Source organism: Hippichthys cyanospilos, chromosome 21, assembly GCF_059441005.1.
Source record: "Hippichthys cyanospilos isolate Australia breed blue-spotted pipefish chromosome 21, RoL_Hcya_1.0, whole genome shotgun sequence".
Classification (NCBI taxonomy): Eukaryota; Metazoa; Chordata; class Actinopteri; order Syngnathiformes; family Syngnathidae; genus Hippichthys; species Hippichthys cyanospilos.
The window spans coordinates 8,180,935-8,206,093 of record NC_142389.1 but is presented as its reverse complement, the minus strand read 5'-3'; the positions used below and the strand labels follow the sequence as shown (position 1 = coordinate 8,206,093).

At 36.2% G+C, this 25,159-nt stretch overlaps 1 long non-coding RNA gene across 1 annotated transcript in view; it reads right to left on the bottom strand.

The window, feature by feature from the left end:
- Positions 1-25,159, bottom strand: part of LOC148406463 (uncharacterized) — a 30,475-nt gene that overhangs the window by 4,716 nt on the left and 600 nt on the right. Inside the window, exon 2 of the long non-coding RNA XR_015864066.1 lies at positions 19,298-19,471. This is a non-coding gene — a long non-coding RNA (uncharacterized LOC148406463). The remainder of the gene's footprint in view (positions 1-19,297; positions 19,472-25,159) is intronic.

The following is a 25,159-nucleotide window of genomic DNA, read 5'->3' as shown; positions in this document are numbered from 1 at the left end:
CGAGTCAGACTGCGCAGGAAATAGCTGTAGAATGCACTTAGATGATTTGCGAGTGAGCTCGAGAAAGTCAGGGTCAGTTTATGGAGATTTGAAACGTACAGATAAAAATTGATGCTAAAGTTGAGGAAAATTTGAAAAGAAAAAAAAGCTTAAAATATGCACAGAAATAGAAATGAGAGACGTCACATAAGGTGGCTCCTCCCACCCCTCAGTTAGCCCCACCCCTTTAGTTCTAGTGTCATCAATGTGGAATGGCTCAACTTTCAGGAGGGAGGGAAACTCTTTACTACTTTTTTGCCCACTATGGAAACTCTTCATTTTCTTTTCTGTTTCACATACCAAACATGTACTTTTTACATTTCCCATTTGTCTGAACCTTTTATGCCTGAATCCAATAATTACTGTGGTGTAAAATTTATTGTCACTAGTTTCATCTTGAGAGTCCAACTATGACTAAAAATGCACCTAGAAAACTTTGTTAAACCATATTTATTTCTTTAAAGAATTGAACCCTATTTTTCTTGGTGAGAGAAGACTCTAATTTCAACTAGCGGCTGCAATGAGCGTTACAACAAGGAAGTCAAACGACTCCTCCAGACCGCCTCACCCTTTGAATGATTTCACAGATGGAGGCAAGGAAGAAAATAGTTGCATATTGGTGGCCCAGGCAGACACTTTTTCATGCAACGAAGACATTTTTTTTTATTTAGTTTTGCCATATAAAGGTCTCATAGTACTATATAACTATTTTAATAGCCATAATCCATAATAGCAACAAAAAAAATGATAGGTCAAGATAACTGGTGGGTTTTTACTGTCAATCAGCCAGAAAAGAAAAAAAAAGAAAAAAAAAACAAGTTTAACTTAAAACTAACAATTTGGCAGATTGAGGGAAAACAGAAACCCATTCATGGGACTGTTTGCTTTTTTTTTTTTTTTTTAAATAATGAAAGCTCATTATCGCATATGTCTAAAAAATATTTACATTAAAACCTGCCATGGAGTCAGACTGCAACCTTGACACTGTAAATTGGCATGAACAGAAAGAGCTGTCTTTGCCTTGCCTGATCAAAATCAACAAAACCTAAAAATTCAACTAAAAACACCCCCTCCCGTCCCCCATTTGATCGTCTGTGAACACTTTTTACTCAAGTATTTGAGTCTGTTGCTGTGTCATTTTTTCCACCCGCTAAGCTTGTGGGAGGAGGCTTTCTTTTTACAGTGGAAGGAAGAGCAATGGGAAGAAGACGTCGCCTGTTGGAGGTGGAAAAAGCAATCCGAAGACTTTTGTTGAAAAAGAACTGACTTCTGAACTACGTAGTTAGAATTGATTTAAATATTTACCAACAATGATAAATGTTAAACCTTTCCAATATTAATAATCACAAACCCAAATGTGTGTGGTCAACACTTCAAAGAATAAGAGGAAGAGTGTTAGCAAGCGCAATGTTGATGCTAGATAAGCTAAGAGTTAGCCTTGCTTTCGTTTGCTTTGGTACATTATTCATGTTGGATATAAAATTTGTACTGAAACAAGCATTACATTTCCAATTAAAATACAATTAAGAGTCAACTTATATGAAGCTTGCTGAAATTTTTATAAATTTTCAAATTTTTATCTGTAATTAATCAGAAAAATAAGATACTGCAAGCATAATCTCTTTACCTACCCCTTTATTATTGTAGCTTGGAGAAATTTGACTTAACTTCATAACTAGTTATTCTTTCATTTGTTGTAATCTAAATTGTTAAAATGAGGACATTATAAATCATCTATATGATTTTGAGGTCATAATTACTGATGTAATCTATAACTACTATATGGCTGGTTGTAAAAAAAAAAAAAAATGGCACCTCTGCTGTAGAAGTATGAGTTTCCTGCATTGACAATATTTGTTTAAATGAGTCCAGGGATGAAGACAAAAATATAATGCATACCTCAAGATGTGTTAGTGGTTGATGTTTTAAGAGAATGCGAAAAATCCAACAAACATGTAACATAAAGTAATAAAATATTATATAATAAAGGATTGGTAAAGTATATTGTGTATTGTGGTGTATTGTGTATATATATATATATATATATATATATATATATATATATATATATATATATATATATATATATATATATATATATATATATATATATATATTATTTTGGAGGTTATCTTTTAAATGTGCTTAATAAATCAACTTTGACTTGACATAGAAATAGACACTATACACTGTTTATAATCCATCTATTGCCACTTCTCCACACGAGGGTTGCTAAACTAATATATATACATATATGTTTTTTTTAAGACAATTAATGGCAGTATTAGGATGTCAATGACATTTTAATGACTTTTAGGAGAGAGCCAATAGCAACTTTTCTTGCTGAGGACTTGGTATGAATGTTCCAAAACTCCACATCATCATATCTCTCTCAGCCTTGAGATGTGTTCGTTTCTCCCTAGCCTGTCTTGATCCTTGCTTTTAGTTTAGAACTGAGCAGAGAATTGGGGAGGAGAGGAAAAAAGGAAGTGTTTAAGATCTAGCGATAAACAGTTGTTTGGAAAGTTGCTACTTCATAACTCTCCCTTGCAAGACTGTAATAAGAATCAGAAATATTCATAAAAAAACAAGTTTTTTGCAATGGGTATGGCGATAAATTGAAGAGGTTATAATGCCCTACCATGGTTACAATAGAGTTCTCCTAACTCTAATTGTAAAATAATTCACGAAGACCACAGGGATGCCATAAAAAGGATCTCGTGTAAATTAGTGTGGATGCAGGCAGTTAAATAACTAACTTACCCCTCTATGGGAACTTGTTGCACAGCTGGAAATACTTTATACTTCCTGCATCGCCCACTAAATATATTTAAATCTACACCATCATTCGTCTCAGGTTATGTTGTATTTAATGAAAATATTTTCAGGTACGTGTGTCGTAACCGTTTTTAGATAACATCTTATGTGAGAGGTTGTTTGTACGTTGGCACCTGGAACATATTAGGTCAATGCGGTGGGCACAATAGTCTTTAAGTTGAAGGGGGCTGCTTGCTCCACAATAGAGCAATAAAGTTAGACACCCCCCCACCCTAAGTGACCATTTGGACAGGCTCGATGACCTCACTAAGGGCGGGTATGTCGGCCGTCTTAGTGTCTTGACCAGGGTCAATAATTTCACACACACACACACACACACACACACACATATATATATATATATATATATATATATATATATATATATATATATATATAAATATATATACTTTTTTACACTAAAAATGTAAACGTTGCCTTTTTCAATGTGTTATTTACTGAGATTTAATTAAAAAAAAACATTAAAATTCATCTGATGAGATGTTGAAATTCCTCAAACTTTAAAGTAATTCAAATCTCAGATGAATTCCTGACCTGCTATTGGAATGTACTCTCTAGTGTTTATAATATACTTCCTGAAAGTTTCAGGGCAATGTCTTTATCCTAAGGGACTGTTTTTTCTTAAACTTAGGGATTTCAACTTGGCAATTTTCACAGTGCTGTAATTTTATCAGTTTTTGAGCCACTGTCATATATTATATACGTGTGTGTTTGAGAGAGAGAAAAACATAAGAATATGTCTTTGGGATTGAATGAGTTAAAAGTCATGCTCACCTTGTAGTTGAATGTTGTTTGCATCTTAAAGGTTGCAAACTCTTTTTATGTAACTGTATTCTGGGGCTTTTCATGCCTTTTTTTCTGTGAAACTGAAAATTAGTATATGCAATGTCATTAGGCAGTGAAATTACAGGGATACTTTACTTATTTAGCCATTTTTTGCAACAGCAAGATTAAATTTTGCGCTTCATTAATGTTATCACCAATTTATTTTTCCACGTACAATTAACACCTTTAAAACGCATTTTGCCACTTGCTTTCGAAAAAGGCATCACATTTGCTGCTGGTTCATCTAACCTTCAAATACGTCTCAGCAGTTTTGGGGGTTTGGTCATGTGACGTTGGCAAGCTGTCATGATATTTGTTATTATAATGTTATTACCTGAGCCCTTAGTACATGTGATCGAATTTTCAGTAAACAGTAAATGTCAAAATGTGTTTTTAAAAGTATTAACTAAAAGCTATCAAATTAGCAGGGAAAAAGCTGGAAGCCATTCGTACAGCCTTTAAGTTGAACCAAACAAACTGCCCAATGAAGCTACTTGTCAACAGTGAACCCAGCCAAAATTGATCTTTATTTTGAACAGTGACAAGATCCAATACTCACACCTATTAAGAGGATTTGAATTTTGGGTCAAATGTCCTCAAAGGGATTTTCTATTCATTTGCATCGTTGAGATCCCTAGCAGACGTTGTGAGAGTGTTTTCAGAGAGTTGGACAATGATGGAAGAAATTCCATTTGAGAATTGCAGATGTTTTTTTTTTCCCCCTTTCTTTCTCTTCAGGATAGCTCCTCCTTCTTTTTGGATTTGCCCTCTCTGTCTCGCTTGCGTTTGACGACCGCTAAATGGAAAATCACCATCACAGCGAGTAGTCTGCGCAAACCCAACCTGTAAACTGCTAACTGGGATAATACATACAAACAAGGACAAAAGACAATTTTTTTCTAATTGTGGGGTGCAATTCTTCAAATGTATCTATTTTGACGAATAACTGCAGGTAATTTTTTGTCAGTGAGCCAAGCACAGGAAAAAAAATGAGATCTGGAAGATTGGATAGAGATTTGAGGAAACCTGAAAATAAAAAAGTCTAAAAGAAAGACAGAGAGGCTGGTTTAAGTAAATAGAGGGGAGGGGGGACTTAATGGAGGAGGGAGCTTTAAGGGTAAAGCGGGCGGCCCATTACATAGTTAAAGCATGAGCACATGCCTGCTGGCTGACATCCACTGTGAACGTTTTGCATCTGGTTAGAATCTACTCTCTGCTGTCCTTCGACTTCTCTCTTGCATTCAAGCCTATCTTGCAAACATGCTCATTTTCTCTAGTTTTCGAATACACACTTTTTTTGTATCTCCTTGCCACCAGCCAGCTCAAATGTGCCTTCTAGTTCTTTCAACCTATCAAATTCATTGATAGAAAAAAAAAAAAAGTTTTGGTTCAGGAAGGGTTCTCAAACTTTTTGGATTCTATTTTAGCAAAGCCAATTTTCAATGGACCACCATTGCCAATGTTTGCGGGAACAAAACAAAGCAAAAAATCATTCAAGCTTAACATAAGTGCCCTTTTTATTCACCAGCAGATTCCATATGACAAGTACATTTATTACTTTTGAGCCATACTGAAATTTATAAAATAAAAATGGGAAATTCCCCGCCTCAATTTCCCCCAAACACATTTCTGTAAATTATTTAGTCAAAAACGCATTTTTGGTTGTCTATTGATGTTTTCAATAAATCCAAATGTAGTCCTCCTTGTATTTTCTTTGTTTGGACAGGTTTTCTTTCGTCTTGTTCTCACTAGATGAAGTGGACGGTCTTACAAACGCATCCAAAGTTAAGTTGATAGCAGAGGTCCTGCGCGTGCTAGTCGACCTCTTTAATGAAGAAGTGGATTACGTGGGTCTATTTGACGCATTTCAAAATTACTACATTTTAAAAAATATATTAAACTGGTTGAATTGATTGCTTTTTTGAAGAGCCATCAATTCAATATTCCACGGAACCCTTGGAGTCAGGTCACCGACCCCACTTTGAGAACCACTGGTTTAAGGGATTGAGACTGCCATTTTGAATTCTGCAAGGGTCCATCTGATTAAAACTTTATGTGAAAAGAAATGGTGTATAAAGCAATATTTTTTCCCTGCATGCATAAATGCGAAGACATGCATAATCACTAATAGCACATATAAATTCACATTATCTATCTATCTATCTATCTATCTATCTATCTATCTATCTATCTATCTATCTATCTATCTATCTATCTATCTATCTATCTATCTATCTATCTATCCATCCATCCATCCATCCATCCATCCATCCATCCATCCATCCAAATTTCAAACATTTGAATTGCAAGATTTTCCATGATTAATCATAATTTGCAACAACTATTTCCTTCACAGCTTATAACAAATATTTACTTGAGTAAAATATATAAATTTTTTTGAGTGTATTTATTTTCTAATGAGCTTTGGTTTTAAAGTCAGCAGAGTTCAACTATATTCTATATTTTATATTATGACATCAATCCTCAAAGTCATTTTTGACAAACTGGTGATAGCCTGCCGGCATGATGAAGTAGTGGTGACTAAACATCAGAAGAGAGCAAATATGATAGCTGTAGCAATCCCGAGTGATAGCAGCATCCGAAAAAGGAAAACGAATCCTGCGCGGGTACATCAAATGTGCCTATTTATTTTTCTGTTATTTATTCTGACTACACAATATTACAGTCAAATAAATCATACAGAGAGATCTTTCAGTTTTTTTGGTTGTCTCTTTTTGCTAAATGAGCAGGTCAAAATATTAGCAACACTTCTTATGATGCAGCGCCAGGGAAATTGTCAGAGGCAGGGTTAAGATTAACCCTAACCCTAACCCTAACCCTAACCCAATAATGGTGATGTCACCGTTTGCAGAGAATTATCTAAAAAGTTGCAACTTCATGAAATTCTAATTAAAAAGAAAAACCCCATGAAATGCTTTGATTGTAAGTCACAAAAGATGATTGGAAGTGTGTTAAACACATTGGGGTCTTGCTCATTCGTTTTCAATCATTTGTTTTTAACAGGGGAGTGAAGCAGGTATGGACACGTTAGTCTCTTTTACAAGAAAATAGCTTCTGTGCTAACACTGTAAATGAAGTAGTTATTTAGAATCCTTGCAGCTCAGATTCACTTCAGTTCTTTGTTTCCTTTCTCTTCTTATTTCCTATATGCTCTTATTATATCCTGCCACATCTCCATTTTTTTAAGGCCTCCATTCTTCCTTCTTCCCTTCCCACCTACTTTGCTTCATTGACGAGATGATTTCCACCAGCCACTCATAATGCAGGGGAGGAGTCTGAACAAGGGGAAAAAAAAAAACATTTCTTTTCCCACCTCTTGAGTTTCTTTCTCTCTCTTTCTTTTTTTCCAAGCTGAACTTCATGATGACCAGAAAATCCTTCCACGTGTCCACAGCGAGTTTTGGATGTGGAGGAGGGGAGGAAGAGAACATGTCTGGTTCCTCTGAACTTTTCGTCTCCTCTGATTATCCTGCAAAACTTTTTTATTTATGCTCATTTTAAATAGAACGTATTTCTGACTCTGACTATGGCATGCAATAGATATTAAAAGAGAAAATTAGTATATGATAAATTGCTTGGAAAGCTTTAACATTATAAATAGGGGTGACCAAATTATGGCCTGCTCTACTCTTTAATCAGGACCACTGAGGACTTATCAAGTCCTGTAACACTGTTTGTATTAATGTAGCCATTTTATCTCCATAAAATAGGTTATTAATATGCTTGGTAATTTGTATGGTTTTTTTGTTTATTTAGGTGCTTTCCTCACCTTATATTTGTCCCATTAAATAATTGGTTAATTGAGTTTTTGTAAAAAAAAAATATGTATTGGCAAAATACCCTTTTTTTTCTCACAATACTGTTTTTTTTCTTCTCAAAATGGCTATTAAATATAATTACGTTAATTATAAATGCCACCATATGAAAAGGCATTTATTTCATTTACTATTCAAACACATTTTAACAATCAAATGTGCCCCCCAAGCACAAAATATATCCCACAATGTCTATAAATGCATGAATAAAAATCCAAATAACGTATGGCTCAGGATGTGTAGTTTCCAAATCCTCATCAAAGCTTAAAGGACTTGCGACCTAAGTGACCTTAATTCTAAAAGGAGGGTGGAGCAATGACCTGCCTGGTGCACTTTGGGGGAAAAAAAACAAAAAAAACAAAAGAGGAAAGGACAGGCCCTGACTGGTGAGAGAGAGAGAGAGAAAAAAAAAGCATTGCCTCTTTAGGTTCACCTATGATCGTTATTATTTGAATGTATTTCAGAAGTGCCAACTAACTACATTTGAGCCCCTCACTTCATTCACGGTATGGCTCCTTCATTCCCCAACCAACAATTATTTCAAGCAGTGTGACAAGTGGACATTAAATGTGCTGTACTTCTTTATCCATTGAGTATTTTAATGGAAGCATATCAGGCACCTTTCATTTAGAACTATCTTGGTGTGGTAAAAAATATGTTCCTATCAAAAATTACTCTTAGTCTTCTCACTCAGCATCTAACACGGTAATCATTCTTGACATGGAGGTAGATAGGTTTCACACTCGACTGGATGTACACTCACACCCTCGGGTTAGCTTGTGTCTGTGTGGAACGACACCATGTTGCCATATTTTCTTAGCCCATGTCAGACAGCCTGACCACGCTGCCAGAATCGGGGGTGTTTCCTCCACTGTAAAGTCTCAACTAAATAACACACGACCCCCCCCCCTTTCCACCAACGCACAAATATAGTCAAAGTTTGGGCTGCATGTTCCCAGTTGGACCTCGCATTGCCTTAAATAAATAGACTTTAGACTTTCATAAAGAAATATATCATGAAAAGTTAACAAATAATTTTCAATACATTGTTAAGGACAGAGTCAGCGCAATTGACAAAAAATATCTAATTGCCTACAAACAGGGGTGCAGCCAGAGATTTTTTCTTGTGGGGTGACCTGGGTGATCCAATGCCTCAGTGAGGAGGGTCGTGCATGCATTCATCTGTGCATCATTCTTTACAGTCAGATTTTCATGAAATTAAATAATCACATTAATCTCATTACATACGTTTTATATCTTATTATGCAGTTATCATGAATAATGTGAGGAGGAATCACAGGGTTTAAGAAGACTACACACATTTAAAAATGTCAGAAAAAGCAGATATTGTGTGCGGGGGGTAACAAAGGTTGGCCATGGCTACCTCTGGCCATTATTCAGCTACGTTCCTTCCAAAAAGCACGAGTTTGTCTCCATGAAACTCCTTATTTCACTTTCATACCTTGGTGCCAAGTTGCCACAAAATGGAGGTCAGGTGCTATGATATTTTTGATTAAATGAAGTCGCTCATATCATTCACTTCAGCATAGTTCCGAAACAAAATGACAAAATGGTGGTCAAGCACTATCTTTGTTTAACCAAACCTCCTCAATTCACTTCAACATAGTTCTTTTGAACCAAGATGCCACAGATGCTAACTTGTTAAATAGTGTTATAGAATGCTACTAAATTATTACACCTTTTTATATGTTTAATGTCACACACATTTTGGAGGAATAATAAACAGATTTTGGTAGCAGCGCTATACGATTATTGATATGCAAAAGACAAATATACAGTATGAAAAAGTCTTTCTACTGTCCAAAATGTGCAACCACACTAATCTGTTTATTAAACATACTTCCTTTGACCACACCCCTTTTGCAAATACTCAATCATGACTTGCTGTTGATACCCTAACAATTAGGTGTCCACTTTTTTTTTTTTCAAGTTTGAATGCTTGAAATATCACAAAGACTGTTACTTAATATTTACACTAATAGAATATACATTAGCATAGTACTGGTCAGTATATAGAGTTAAGCGCTATGCTAAAAAATGGGCCGTAATGCCCCACGAAGACTTGCAGATGACGTGGCTGAGTCGAGCTTCCTCACTCACACTTTTCTCGTGCCTCTCAAAGCCTTCGACAAGCAAAGAGAAAAACCTAATCGCAAGGCCAAGTTTAGCCAAAGCGACTGAAGCGCTGGCGTTTATCAACTTCTGCCCGCCTACCATGTGGAGCTCCAACATTGTTTAGGGAGGGACATCTCCCGCTTTTTTACAGCCTCCTCCATTTGCATCTGCAAAGCTCTGAAATGTCCTCCATTTTCCTTTTTTTGTAACTGCTTTTCATGAGACTTCTGATTTTTGTTTTAGGTTACTTCTACGGTGACAATCTTCTGGTTTTACCCCCTTTTGCCAGATGTGTCTCTCTCGTGGAGCTCCCCTTGTGCAGGCCACGATGATTCATTCTTTGCAGACATCTTTGAAGGTCTAAATCTCTCCCCTCCCCCGGCTGGTTTCCTCAGCCTGCAGAACTTGTCACCAATAGAGGGAAGACTCAGCTGAGGCAAGGAATGAAGCTCTTGCGGAATCTCCATAGCCATAGGCTTGTTTTTAGTCAACGTCCTGCACCCCTGGTGGTCGGAAGGGGGAGAAAGTGAGGGAGAGAGGGACGGAAAGAGGGATGAGCCAGGTGCCATTTTGGGTGTATTTAAGTGGGAGGATGCACACAGTGACGCCCTCAGGGAGGAATTATTTAGAAATGTGTGGATGGCCCATAAAGCAGGCGGGACCAATTTTTTCTCCAACTTTCACTGCTGAGAGAATAGAAGAAAGGGGGGGAAAAGTCTTTCTTAAACCCATCCTCCTCTATTTTGCTACATCACCGTGTTCCCACCCGTCTCTCGCTTTCCTCAAATCCACCCTGAACTGTGCTTCTCTTCCTGAAGTTGGCTGTATGCGGTTGACTAGTTTATTTCATAGCTTTGATGATGATTATTTTGGGATTGAACACAACCAACTCGAATCCAGGCCATTTGAAGTGACTCCTCTCATTCCCTAAAAATCATTCAATCCCAAGTCCAGGTGCATTATTTAAAGTTATTTTTGTTTAATTGAATTATTTATCCTAACGATTAAATGTTTGAGAATAAGAACACGCATAAAGCAAACGTGTGCATTTGTTAAAGGTGTCAATTTATGTGACAACTCTTGCAATAGAATTTAAAATATGTAAATTGATGGCTGTGCTCAAAGAGTTTTTAAAATACAGTTTTTGAAAAACATAAAAATTATGTACAAAGCTAATGTCACAACCACAAATTGGATGTATTTATGTATATTTGTATGAATCAAAGTTTTTTTTTTTTTTCTAGGCGCTTACAGTCATACTTCCCTGAGAATGTTCCAATTTTGGAAGCTAAGCAGGCTTGAGCCTGGTTATTAGTTGGATGGGAGATTACCCAGATGCTGAAATAACTCTGCACCCATTGATGCTTATAGCCTGAAACAATTAGCAATTCAAGGTGCTCACAAACAACTTAATAATGTTGACATTGATATACGGCACATTTGCCCAGGTTTACCATCAGCTCGGGCTCGGTTATTGCTGCATCTAGCAGAACTTAGCTGCTAGCTAGCAGTCCTCGAGTGCTCCATATAGGCTGGTGTGATAAAAAAAAGTAGCTGCACACTTTGATGCTTACAACATCTACATAGTTGTAGATCGTACTCATAACATTTAAACAAACTAAGCTGACGTTTTAAGTCAACAAATTCATCTCACAGACCGAAATTCATGGTGAATTTTTTTTAATAGATTTATTTTTTTATCCAAATACTCAATATTTGATTTGAATTTTCTGTAGTATATCTGAAAAACAAAAATACTTGATAGCTGCATCCCTAAATTGTACTCTACTTTCTGTCACCAAATTGCCAGGTACGCTGTGGGTGGTTATGAGAAACTATCCTCAGTCTGATTAAATGCCTAGCAAGTCATAGCAGTATACTTGTAACAAAATTGAAGATGAGCCCAGTTTTATGCCAATCGTACTACTTTCTGTCACCAAATTGCCAGGTACGCTGTGGGTGGGTTTGAGAAACTATCCTCAGTCTGATTAAATGCCTAGCAAGTCCTAGCAGTACACTTGCAACAAAAGTGAAGACGAGCCCAGTTTTATGCCAGTAGCATGGTCACTATTCTCTGAAAATCTGAATTTAATTGCAATGTAAGGATGACCTTTGTTGCATAATGACATAACAAAAGGTTAAGCAGAATGTGGAAACAATCGAACAACTAATCAGGAGTGTCCCCTACTTTGTCACTCAAAGTCAGGGAGGATAGTCTCCTGCAACACTTATGTAAGCATTCTATTTTAAAAAATCACGGCTGAATATCCAAACTAAGGCTCATAACAATTTTCAAACTCACAAATCAAATCATCAGGTGCACATTGACACAGATTGTCATTGAACAAGGGTGAAAGCGGTCATAAAGACACCTATAATTCCCAACAGTGGCTCTTCGACTCCAGCTTGTCTTTGCAGGCGCATGTCCTGCGATTTTCTGTTGAGAGAATCCCCCCATTTGGGCTGCAATAAAGTGTGCAATTGCCAGAGAGAGGTGAAGCCTTCAATTACCTGCAGTCTGCTCAATGGCAAGTTGGTCATACTGACAGTCCTTTGGGAGTCAACACGAAGGACCTAGCACTTTGCAAACATCTGATCATCACACATTTTTATCACTTTGACTCAAAAGCAAAATTTGTTAGTGGCTTGACATTGAGTCCCAACTTAAAAGACTTTAACATCACCAAGGCTGTAACAAACTAATGTGTGCATGGTATGTAGTTAGTTCACAAAGAATTATGTAAAATTGAATAAGCAGTTATCATCTTGATAAAATAGCTATGAATAAAATCCAAATTATTTCACATAATCCTGCTAACACAGCACAATATGTTCTATGCAGCCTAAACACAGTATTAGCGGCAAATTCTACAGTTTTTTTTTTCTTTAAGTTAGTATTAGTTAGAATTAGTTCTCATAGAGCAGCGCAGTACCAATGCAATTATGATGCATAACAGTCTCTCCTGGCTGACAGTACAGATTTCCAATAATGTTCCCGTCTTTTTATTTGACCAAATTGTGTTCAGTAATTCTGTTCACTATCATTATAGAAGTAATGCCAGTTATGGTCAACTGATTATTCCTCGTCCCAAGACAAATGCACTAAAAGGCATTTTATTTATAGATCTTTGTCACTGTGAAATAATTTACCATGCAAATTCCTCGTCATTGAAATTTGAATATCTTTTAAAAAGTATTTTAAACTCTAGTGGATTCAGGTGATGTATTCTTTTTGATATTTGTGCTGTTTTTATATATTAACTGTTGTCTTGCTTTTTTTAATGTTGTTTTTAGTTTGTGATGAGCTGCAATGTTTTTAGTAGTAATAATGGGTACAATTTTTAGCATTATGTTTATTCTTTTGTATGTACTGTATATCTGTTGTTGGAGCCCAGGACGACTAGCTAGATGCTATGTCAATAGCTAATATACTAATAAAATAAAATAAAATAAAATCTTAGACTCGGATCTGATCAGTTATTATTTTATTTATTTTTTATCTTGCTGATTGGTGATCGTGATGGGCTTCCAAATCCTTATCGAGTAAATCCTAGAAATTATCTTGTGTATTCAACTCTTGCTGGAATAATGACTCAGTGTTCAACTAAACAGACATTGATTCACACTTGTTGAAGATGTGTGAATAAGTATAGATGATGATTTAAATATTGAAGGACATATACAGTCATTTGCATTGGAAAATAAATTAATTCTAAAGCGATAAAAATGTATTACTGTACATTGTCTGGAGAAGGATCCCATTCTTAAGTTTAAAAAAAGTGAATCTCGAATAATATCATTGGCAGTATCCGAAACGTTCAATGTTGCAAGTTCTCAGAAATGGCATTTTCTTGAACAGGAAGTTCCATCTAAATGGGACCGCCTGATTTGTCTGATAAAGTCTGTTGGAGGATTGTGCATTTGCAACTGCTGTCCCTATATGCATGAATGTCCACCATAACAGAGTGGCGGACAATGTGGAACAACTTTTTTACATTGAATTAGGTCGATAATTGACTTGATCACGCTTAATGGTGATGATTCACTAAAGCTAATGACACAAATCAACTTGAGTGTAAACAGTATTTAGGAGATTTTTGTAACATTTTAGACATTAGGGCACTCATACGCATGTGAACCCAGAGTCCTCTCCTGCCCTGCTGCCACGTTGTCTCTCTCTCCCTCTCTCTGTCTTTCTCCCGGACTCGTCCTCATTTCCTCACTACTTTTGTCACTGCAATTCCTCTGGCCTTCTCTTTAAGTTTCTCATTTTTACCGCTAAATGGTCTTTTATTTGCAACTTTTTGGATTTCACCTTTAACCTAAAACCTCTCGCATTTACAGGCCTTTATGACGCGTGTGCTTTTCGTTTGTTGAGCAAACTACAGGTTTAATTAAGAGTGTTGTTGTTTGTTATTGTTGTTGTTGTTTTTTTTGGTCTCTCCAATTGGCCAAATGGGTCCACTGATGGGATTAATGCACAAACGGAATCTTTATTTCTCACGATTGAGGTCCAAAATATGATACTATTTGTCAATATATCTAAATTGTATGCACATACAGCACATATGCTACTACACTACACTTTCACATTATTTTATAACCTGAATCCAATATTCTTCACATAATTTATATCAGTTATAATGTCATTTACACAACAAACAACTTCTATCTTTGTTTTTGCCTGAAAACTGAACGCAAGACTACATGTCATTGTAGAATACAGCAATGCATCATTTGGTTTTTATAATTACAACCCACTCCTCTACGCATTTTCAACACATTTTTATAAATTAATAGCCTGGTGGAAATTGCCACTTTGCGTTTACGGTGCTATTATGCTCATGTAATACATAAAAATAATCATATTTGAAAATCTAAAAGGAAATTAAAGGTAAAGAAGTTTAAAGAAGGCACCCAGCCGAATACAACTAGAGGTCGGTATCATATTTTTTAATCCTTATCTTTCTAACTGTTCATCCCAACCATTAACTATGCCATCATTTTATTATTAAACTAAAGTGTCTTTTGCCATATGAGAACTCCAGCTCAAAACACCTCCCACAATCTTTTTGAGGGACCGCCTCAAACATCTGCAGAAAAAAAGGGAGATTGGGGGTGTTGGGGGGTTGTTTTTCATGTAAATGTAAAACTAGTGTTAAAATGTAAATATCAATTCGGATGCAACTTCAAAGGATACCAAAAATTAATTCACTCTTGGCTTTTTTTTGGTTGGTGCTTTGCTATAGAAACAGTTCGGTAGACCGACCTTAAGTTTTTTTGCTTGTATAAACCCTCACTAACACTTCTTTTTTTCCCCTTGATTTTTATTTTCAGACAAAGGTTTGGATCGTCTGTTCGCTGCAGTTAGTCCTTTCCATCTGCTTCATGAGCGGGACTACAGCGCCCTCTTTTGGTCAAAGCGTTGAAAACACATGCTGGGTATTACATTACACTACATTGTAAACTTCCTCACCCCTCTAGAAGACCAAAAACTGCCTAAATGAAATATAATAACATATAAAGTAAAAGTAACGAATATCTATCTATCTATCTATCTATCTATCTATCTATCTATCTATCTATCTATCTATCTATCTATAAAATGTTATACATGATAAAAATAATACATTTAATTGTATCAACATTTAAATAATGTTGTTCATGTTCGGTTTTTTTTTTATATTTACATTATTTATTGATAAATAATTGGGACAGTTCCTACATGCTCACCTTCAAGCATGGCAACAATAGACAATTTTATACATAGGGTATGCTTCGTTTTCAGTTTTATTTTTAAGATTTTCATATAATAATTTATGTCGGTTCCATGTAATTGAAAATTTGGATGTGCCGTCGTAGTTTTAACCAGCACATGTATTGTACTCCGACACCACTAGAGTACAGTCTTGCACTTTCTGGAAATAAAATACATCATCGATTATTTCATTTGAGTTGCTTTCCTTCCAGAACACTAACATTAAATTATTCGTTTATTATAAGTCCCGTCTATAGTATCTCGTGTTTTTATGCTTTAATTTCTCAGAAAAAAAAAAATGTTGCCAAACTGGAGCGAGACATGCAACAAAACGCTAACTGTTTGCAAACACTTGATTTTGAGTAATTGTCAGAACATGTCACAAGCGCACCATAAAGTGATTAGGGTCCATTTGGCTGTCCTGCTCTCTTCACAGTAGGGGGTTACAAAACACAAATATTATTGTGTCTATATGCAGGGGTGAGACATAAAAGCACAAATTCTTCATTATAGTACTCGAGTAGATTTTTCACATATCTGCACTTTACCAGAGTATTTTTCTGATGAATTCTTTAGTCCTTACAGTTGAAAACCTGTCTGGACCTTTACCTCTTCTTTCAACATCCTTTACTGGATATAATGAGATTCCATTGAATTTAAAATGGCCCTCAATATAACGGAGTAAAAGTAGCATTCACTCAAAACGATATGAAACAGAGTAATTATTAATTGTTACCGCAAAGCTCTGTGCTTTTATATTTTTCCCGAAAGTAAAGGAGTCGAAAACAAGCGTTGAGTACTTTTATTTTCCCCACCACATTTTTGTACTTAGGGACGGTGTGTGAGTACTTTTGTCACCTCTGCTTATTTACGATGGGAAAAAAATATTAAAAGCACCTCTGTGCACTTTGAAGCATCAATATCTTCCTATTTATCTTGGACTTCAAAGTTAGGCTTTGGATGATGAACCAGGTGACAAACAGCAACGATAAGACACGCCAGCTCATGCGGAAGAGATGCGATATGCGGAGGAGACCTCAGACCGAACCGTTCCACGCTCTGTCTCACTAGAAGCCATCAGCTGCATCTGCCAGCGCCTTGTTTTCTTAGGTTACCATCAACTTTTTCCATTTTCCTCAGGGGGTCCTGAACTTGAAAAATTTCCAGTATGAATGTATGCCCATCATAAGGAGAGTCACAACGTTAAGTGCAGTAGCACAACAAAAAGAGCTGCATGGTATCACACTGAGTCCATATTGAAAAGATTTCCACTGTTTTTGTCATTCATAACCCAAATGTCATCAAGCAATCAGTCTCAGTTTAGCAAATTAGTTCCTAAATAACTCATTCAGTTCCACTAATTTAGAGCTTCATTAAACTGCAGTGATCGTCCTTTTCTGAAGACCCACTGATAGACTTTAAAAAAAAGAAGCTTGTTTGCACCACATCAAGCGATGAGTCATTTTTGCACAGTTGCGAAGGGGAACGGGACCTCATTTGCATGTTGTCGGCTTGGGTCCCAAATAGTCGCTCAAGTGCCGGTCTACTGCTAATTAGGATGCTTGTGCAGAAAGCAAGTATTTCCCCGTGTGGGCAGATGTTGAGGAACCAAAAGTGTCATTTGTAAAAGATGGTTTGAACCTAATAAATAACCATGTGCGAAAGAACACATTATCATTTTCAAATATGCACAAACAATGGACAATGTTGGTGAGCTTGTTGTACTCAAATAAGTTTCCCCAAAGTACTATATAAAAAAAAAACAAAAAAAAAACAAAAACAAGGCTGTAACTTCTTTTTTTAAGAACATTTGCTGCTATTTTTTATGTGTTTGGCTAAAGGAGGGTCCATAAACTGGTGGCACGAAATGAATTAAGTGTGAAGGTAATCAATTACATTCGTTAAATAAGTGCTAAAGTAACTAACTACTTTGGGTAATTAACACTACTAAAGTAATTGATTGAATTAAATTGAACTGACTCATTTACTTTAAGGATTAAAATTTGATTACTTTGGTACTGAAGTAATGAAAGTAATTGATTACTTTAGTACTTAATTTTCTAACGTAATTGATTACTTTAGGAAATGTGGTATTAAGGTAATTAAATACCTTATCTACTTAAACGCTAAAGTAATTGATGATTTTAGTACCTAATGACCTAAAGTAATCAATAACTTAAGTTATTTAAATAGCTATTTAGTACCAGCCATTTTTAGACCTTCCTTTAGCCAAATGCTTACAAGAAAAGAATGCAAATAAAATGAAATACCTCGCTAAAAAAATAAATAAAATACGACTGTGGCATTGAATAAATTAAAGGCGAAATTTTCAGTATTAAAACTGCTCATATGATTTCAATATAGTCTCACGTCCTTAATTCTGCCTCCCAAATGTATAATTGTTGCGTATATAGTATATTTTTTAAACCTCCCACTGGGCAGCACAGCTATGAAGGGATATATACTGTATGCACATACTACATATGCATGCATGTATATATTTTTGAGTTCCCATTGTGTTTGAAATTAGCATCATCATGTGACATTTACTATGCAGTCGCTGCCTTAAAAAGATACAAAAATCCCTCTCTGCTACAGGGCTTCCACATTTAGAAACCATGACAAATTTCGGAGCTGCTCGAATCCTTTTTTGGGAAAATGGACCAGAAATAATGCCTTTAGCCCCTTTTAAATATGATTAAATTTTATACGGTCAAATTATACTTAGCAGGTTGAAAAGTGGGCCGTGGTGTGAAGTGTTAAAAACATCATTCAGGTTTGGCTGTTTGACTCATCTTTTCTTTTTCTCATCTGAAGATAATGGCTTACTTTTGAGTGTGAAGTGCGATTTGTGGACATTTCTAATCCTGGGCTGAGATTTTCACATTTCTAAGCTATGTACATACATCACAAAAATCCTAGCAGCTAATTATTTTTTTTTTAATGAGTACTTGTCCACAAAAACAAATTTGACAGAGCAAGCAAAAGCGCTCAGAGTTAACAAAACGAAATGTGATCAAAATAATTGACCTTTTACAATCATTTTAATTTCCTTGCCATATTTATTTGATAGTTACAGTTGGCCTATGTTGAAAACATCCCTCCTGCAGGATCGATACAGTATCTATGTTTACACATGCGTCCCCTTCAACTTCCACCTGAAGTTCCAATACGTGTTCCACAAGCGGCACAAATCCCTCGAGACAGATTACCATAAAGACATTCATTGCACTTCTCGGCAAACAATGAATTATTTGTCAAAGGCTGTCATGCACGGCAAAGAGGAGGTGCCGGCATCTTGAGTCAATTATGTGAGCTGAGAGGTGACCTATTGTAAGGTGGCAAAGTGCACTAGAGCGCAACTTTGCCGACACGTGTGCTATAAACTGTTTTTATGTTCACATAATACTTTTTAATGAAGTTCACGTCAAGGTCAGATTGTTTCTGTTTGGCTCCTTAGCTGGAAGAGCTCGTGCCCATGACGATTCTTTTCGCTCAAAGGGTTGTTTTTGAACATCTCAGTGGCGCATCAGCAAGCCCGTGAAATTGTCAAGATGAGGACAACAGATGATGTTAGCTCACTCAAAAAAGTTGTTGTTTTTATCATGATCAAAGACTTTTTTTTTTTTTTTTTTGCTCATGGCTGCTTTGTGACTCATCCTTGCAAATGTGCTCTTTTTCTGCTCTGAACTTTTCTCATGCAAGTGCACACCTGCGGCAAAAAGTGAGGTGCGCAAATGCTCCAGAGACAAAATGAACCTGCTACATTCACTACTGATAACAAATTGGAAAAAAAGATGGAATGATTTCTTGAAATATGTGGCAAAATAAGTAGATTTTACATTTGTGACATGTCATCACTGACCTTGACATTGATACTCTATCCCTGCAGGGGGCAGCACATCTTCCTCCTGCTGACAAATCCATGAAGAGGAAGAGAATGGGGCAGCATAGCTCCTCAGTGTTTAAAAAGTCTGCCTCGTGGTTTTGATGTTCTGGGTTTGAATCTAATTCAATTTGGTTGGCTCCAGTGCAAACACTGTGGAAAATATGGATTGCATTAGCACGTGATTTCATCAAAGGTTATTATTAATTGTACTTAATTTGCAACAATAACAGTTCTTTCTTTGTAATGAATGGGATGATTGTGCTGCTATTCCCTTCGCTAATCAATTAGTCACTATTACAAGATTGGCTCAACCCCCTGATAATAACTAAGGCGTGAATGGCATTTAGAATGGGAAAAATAACAGTTTTAATGATTTTTGTCAGTCCCAGTCAAATGTGGTACAAACTAGAGAAACAGTAATGCAATTAGAAGCTCCATTTGGCCCCCATGCAAGTAGATTGTAAACAATGTGCATTGGTATTCGGATCCTCGTCAAAATTGAGTTGGTTCTTGCTATGCACTAAAAAAAATTGGCTATGCAGTTTTTGATGCTAATTTGATTTTAAAAAAAAAGAACAAATGACATGAAGCAAGAAAAGCAATGCTATAACAAGTTAATAGATTGAAGAAAACATCATCTTTAGAGTGGCTTATTGTTAGCACATAGACAGACTGTCGATAAAATGAGAAAAAAAAAATCCAATTTGACCATAGCGAGTGGACTGGGACGCCAAGCTGGTGTGGCCGCTTTCGAGTGCCTAGTTGTTGGCCATGAGTGCAAGCAGGTCACAAAGACAAAGCGGGCAAGGGGGATTTTTCATGATTTTGAATTTAGATTTTCACGTTAGATTTTCGGATTGAGATCAATAAATTACAATCATAATCAAATCTTTATTTTTGGAATTGCCTTAATCTCATTTTAATTCTTTAATTATAATCTTTCTATATGATGATTGGATATCTTTTTAATGCATTGGCCTTCTGACTTGTTGGGGTTGGAAAACAAAGGTCAAACACACTGAAGTGGACACATGATTGGCTGAAATTGAGGCTGTCAATGAATTTGGCATAATCTGATAGTCTCTGGTGGATGGGAGAGCGCGTTCAAGGTCAGAAGGAAGACGTGAAAACGGAAGAGCATGAGGGAGTTGTCGGTCCGATGAATGGTAAACTCAATTCTAAAAACTGCCCCGACAGCACCATTGATAAAGGTTAGAGTGATAAGCACTCTTTGTATGAAAACACAGACTTGCCACAGATGCAGCTCAAGTTTAGCTTTCTACATCAATGCGAAGCACCCAGCCTCAACTTCAGCCACAGCTAACTACAAAAACAAAGGCTACTCTCACATTCTGCAGAAGGTACTGTAAGTGGTTACAACTGCCTCTGTTAATTTCTGTTGGATTCAATAAATGACCAAAGTCATTTTTATATTGTTGTATATCTACCTTTTAATCTGCCACAATGCATCAATTTTTTAGACAATTTAGTTTTTTTTTTTCCTCAGAATTGAGGCAAGACATGGGGTGATATTAAACGCAGATTAATGTAATCATTTAATTACAGATTTTAATCCATCGCAATGTATTAAATCTTTTGACAATACTTTAAATTGATGTAAACAATAATGCTATCTGTCAGTATTTGATTTCAGTAGTCGATGCAGGTCAAATTCTTTTTCGATGGAGCTCGCTGTCAGCATCAAACCGTGAATCAAAGTTCAATTTGAGCGGGCGAACGTGGAGAATTTTACAAGCACTTCATAGGATTGAAGGAGATACTGAGAATGGAGACACGCCGACCCACAAACACGCTCGCACAATGATGGTAGGAGTGAATAATACCATGGTGCCACAGAGGTGACGTCTTATTTTACTCTGAGTTATAGTCTTGCTCATGAGGAGTGACGCGGTTGCTCTGTGGGGAATTCGGCAACGCCGCAGAAAAATTGTGATCTTTAAACGGATGCAATTTTTCTCATTTGATCCAATTTTCAATGCTTTATTTGAAAGATTAAATGTTTGCGGCTGAGATATGCAAACTGTTAGAACGTTGATGCAAAATATTTGTCCTCATTTGTTTGATGGGCACATATTTTTAACACTTTCAGGATATGGTTGGTCTACACGCAAGTCAGAAAAAAAACCTCTTTTGATAGAGATCACAGTCGCAGCTGAGATTATGCTACCAAAATAACACAAATTCTTTCTCCTCCACATCTCATGAAACCCATTTTAAAATGAATGAAAAGCTACGCACATGAAACAAACCTTTTTTTCATGAAAATTTAAAGTCAAAAAAATTCACAGCTTTTCCAACGTGTCGAGGATGTTCTTTTAACAGCGCTTCAAAGCTGCGTTAAAAATGTGAATCAAAAATCTTCTCCCCTGAGACGGCGAGTAGGAAGCGCAATAACATCCTTTTGATCTTTCCTCACGGCGAGTTTTCCTTACACCTCTCCCCCTGACTCATTCATTGCTCTGTCCTCTGGAGAAATTAGGCTGCTAAATCTGCACTAGTATGCAGTGAGAGGTGAAGACTTCTCATTTTCAGCTAATTGCAGTCCTGTCTTGCCAGATGGCAGCCATACCTTACAGGCTGGGAAGATCCTCATGCATAATGGATGAGTTTAAGATTGTTATTAACGATGACGTGACCTCGATCATGGTCATTTCTGAACCCCATCTTTTTTTTTTTAACCTGGATTATTAGCACACCTTGTTCTTCATCGATCTGCGCTAAGGATCTATGGTCAAAAAGACACTTGAAGCAAAGCCATGGATTTTGTTTTTTGACACAGAGCAATAATTAGATTTAGAACATTTTGCCTGCAATCTGATCAAAGTCAACAAGGGCCCGCCATATGCCTGTTAAAGATTATCATGAGTGATTATCCTGTGGTGTGGAGTGTGTTAAGGGTTATTTGTGTAAAGAATTAGGCTGAGTGATAAATAAAACTCGATAGGCCATTCCACAAAAATCAACGCCATTTGCTTGTTCTAATTCTGTCTACTCAAAGTGTATATTGGCCCCATCTCAGGCAACTTAATATTTTCATCCCATTGTTTTATTGTGACAGATTTGAGGTACAGGACTGGAAATAACAGAAGTAATTTTTTAGCATAGAATTAGCACAAACTGGACATAAAACTCTATGACATGTATGCTAATAAGATGTTGATGCTCAGTCCATTATTAATTTCGACCTTCTCGTGGTCTGCAGAGGAACTGAATGATTATATTTTCAGAGAATCATGTGACTTCTGAAACATTCTCCATTTTTCAGTTCGAGTAGCCTGATGCGTTACACTAAAACAAATTAAAAACCCAGGGCCACGGTTTAAATATAAAGTTATAATCAAACCTATTGTCGGAAAAATGTACTTGGTATAAGGGGTAACACGAATATGCACAACAATATTATTTTCTGCTGTATTTAAATGTTTATATTTCATTGTAAAATTTAATTTAAAGAAACAAAAACAGGCAACAATAATGATTTTCCAGTCTTCAAGGTGTGATTTCAGTTCAAAGCATAGTCATTTTAATTCATCATGAATTGATAGGTTTCATTGCATTGCATTCCCTTACAAAAAAGAATACATGTAACTAACCTGAAATTAAATAAAGCTCAGATGAGCATTAAAATTGATCCTGGGTGTAACCCACCTCAAACTCAAAGTCAGCTTGGATAAAAGCCCCATTTTCACCAGTGACCCTGGGGACGGCAAATGGTATAGATAACAGGTGGATGGGTGGATGGACAAAAGCAATCCCCAATGGAAAACCCTTGCCAGGTTAGGACTCGTCACCTACGCCAGTCCTGTTCTGCTTCAACAACATTAGCTCAGCTAGAATTCAATTTAAAATTCCATTTCATGCTCTGGTTGCACTCTACATGTCAAAACTCTTACACCTTGTTATACAACAACATTTTACTTCAATAAGTTTTATATGCTTTGCCCCTGCTTCTATGGTAGTTTGCATAGCATCATGAAGGGCATTGAAAAAAAAAATACATGTACGTATAATGTAATACTGCACACACACAAGACACACTATAATGGGGAGACACATGCATTGGAGCTGCACAGAAGTTGTACACAAATGAACCCTATAGCAGTATCATTGAGACCGCTTTTCTATTCAGCTGTAATCTGAAGTAAAATGTGCTGACTCGCATTTGGTTAGATTTCCTGAGCAAGAATAACAAGTATGGTGGCCTTAAAAGATCATATTTTTTTGCTGTTGTTGAATTTGTTGCAAGAATGTAATGACAAACAGACATTTCTTGATAATTATTTGCTGACTGAGTGCTCCTTTGCTATAATGGCGATTTTGATTTTTATGCATATCTATTTGATAGGAGAGCAAATACTTTCTTACCACATGACAACCTACATTAGACTGTTGCAAAGTGGTTTAGGGAGCGCTCTGCACCCAGTGGAATTCTGTAAGGATTAGAACCAAATGTCCTTTCCCACCTTAAAGAACCAGTTGAAGGATTTAATCCTTGCAGATCCACAAAGGCAAGTCAGTACAATCAATACTTCCCTTTCTTTGACATGCGTGTCAAGGTCATGCATACTGCAATACATCCCTGACAGTATTCAAAGGGATGGGTGGCAAAGATTTGAGAAGCGTTACGCTAGATAGGGGCTTAGCGATGTTTATTTATGAAATTGAGGCTTTCAATATATATACATCATGAGTGTCATTCTAAACCCCCACATCAATAAAAGCTGTCTGAAACATTAATGCAAGGCGAGCTGAGGGATGATATATATGATACTGTATATCTATGTGAAGAAAAACAGTCCTAAATAGCACCTCTAGGATTTGGTAAAAATGGAGGAGCTTGTTTGGATTCCACGCAGCACAGAGGGATGTGCACTTAAGCCCCATTATTAAACCCGCTGACGATATTTCAATATTTGTGTTCAATTTATGGTGGTCACGATTCAGAATGTTCTAAGTAAACACATGTCAATGTGGGCTAAAAGCAGCAACACGGCAATTTTATTTCAATAACACTATTTGGTAAAAGTCTACACACTGCTGTTGAAATGTCAGGCTTTTGTGATATATATATATATATATATATATATAAAAAAAAGAGATCAATATATATCGTTTTTGCCACCGTTGTGATTCATAACTGGTACAACTGGTAGAAAAAAATCAATTAGAGAAAGGAAGTTAAAATAAACAACAGAGGTAATGTGGTTGCACAAATGTGTCACATTAGAAATCACAAATACAGTTCAGATATTCGAGTAAAGTACAGTTACATTTCCCTGACATACTGTACAATGAAGTGTATTTAAATGAATAAAATGTGGATCCTCTCTAAAGCAGGACACTGGAATAAGTGAGGAACCAAGACACAGCAATCAATAACCACATTATCAATCAGATTGTTTAATTCAATGTTTTGCCGATAAAGATTTTGAATTTGATTTAAGATAAGTGTAATGTAGTAAAACTACATGTTGCTGAAATTTTATTGGCAAAATACATTACCTTTCAACCAAGTACTTTATTACCCAGCTATTTAGGATGTTTAAAATGGACATACATGAGAAAATAAATGTAATCTCTTCAATTTGCATTTAGAATTCTAATCCTATAAAATGGAGTAGAAACACCCACGATTTAAAATTGTTTTTAACTTTGTTGCGCTATAGTACTTTGTAAAATAACGTGTGTCGATCTGTTCAATGTTTGTCAATTTGTGTATATTTACTATAATTCGCTCCATATGCGTTTGATTTTTAGTACATTACAGTACTTCATAAAAATTTAATTTTGTGATAATCGCTTTCGCTAATTTTGTTC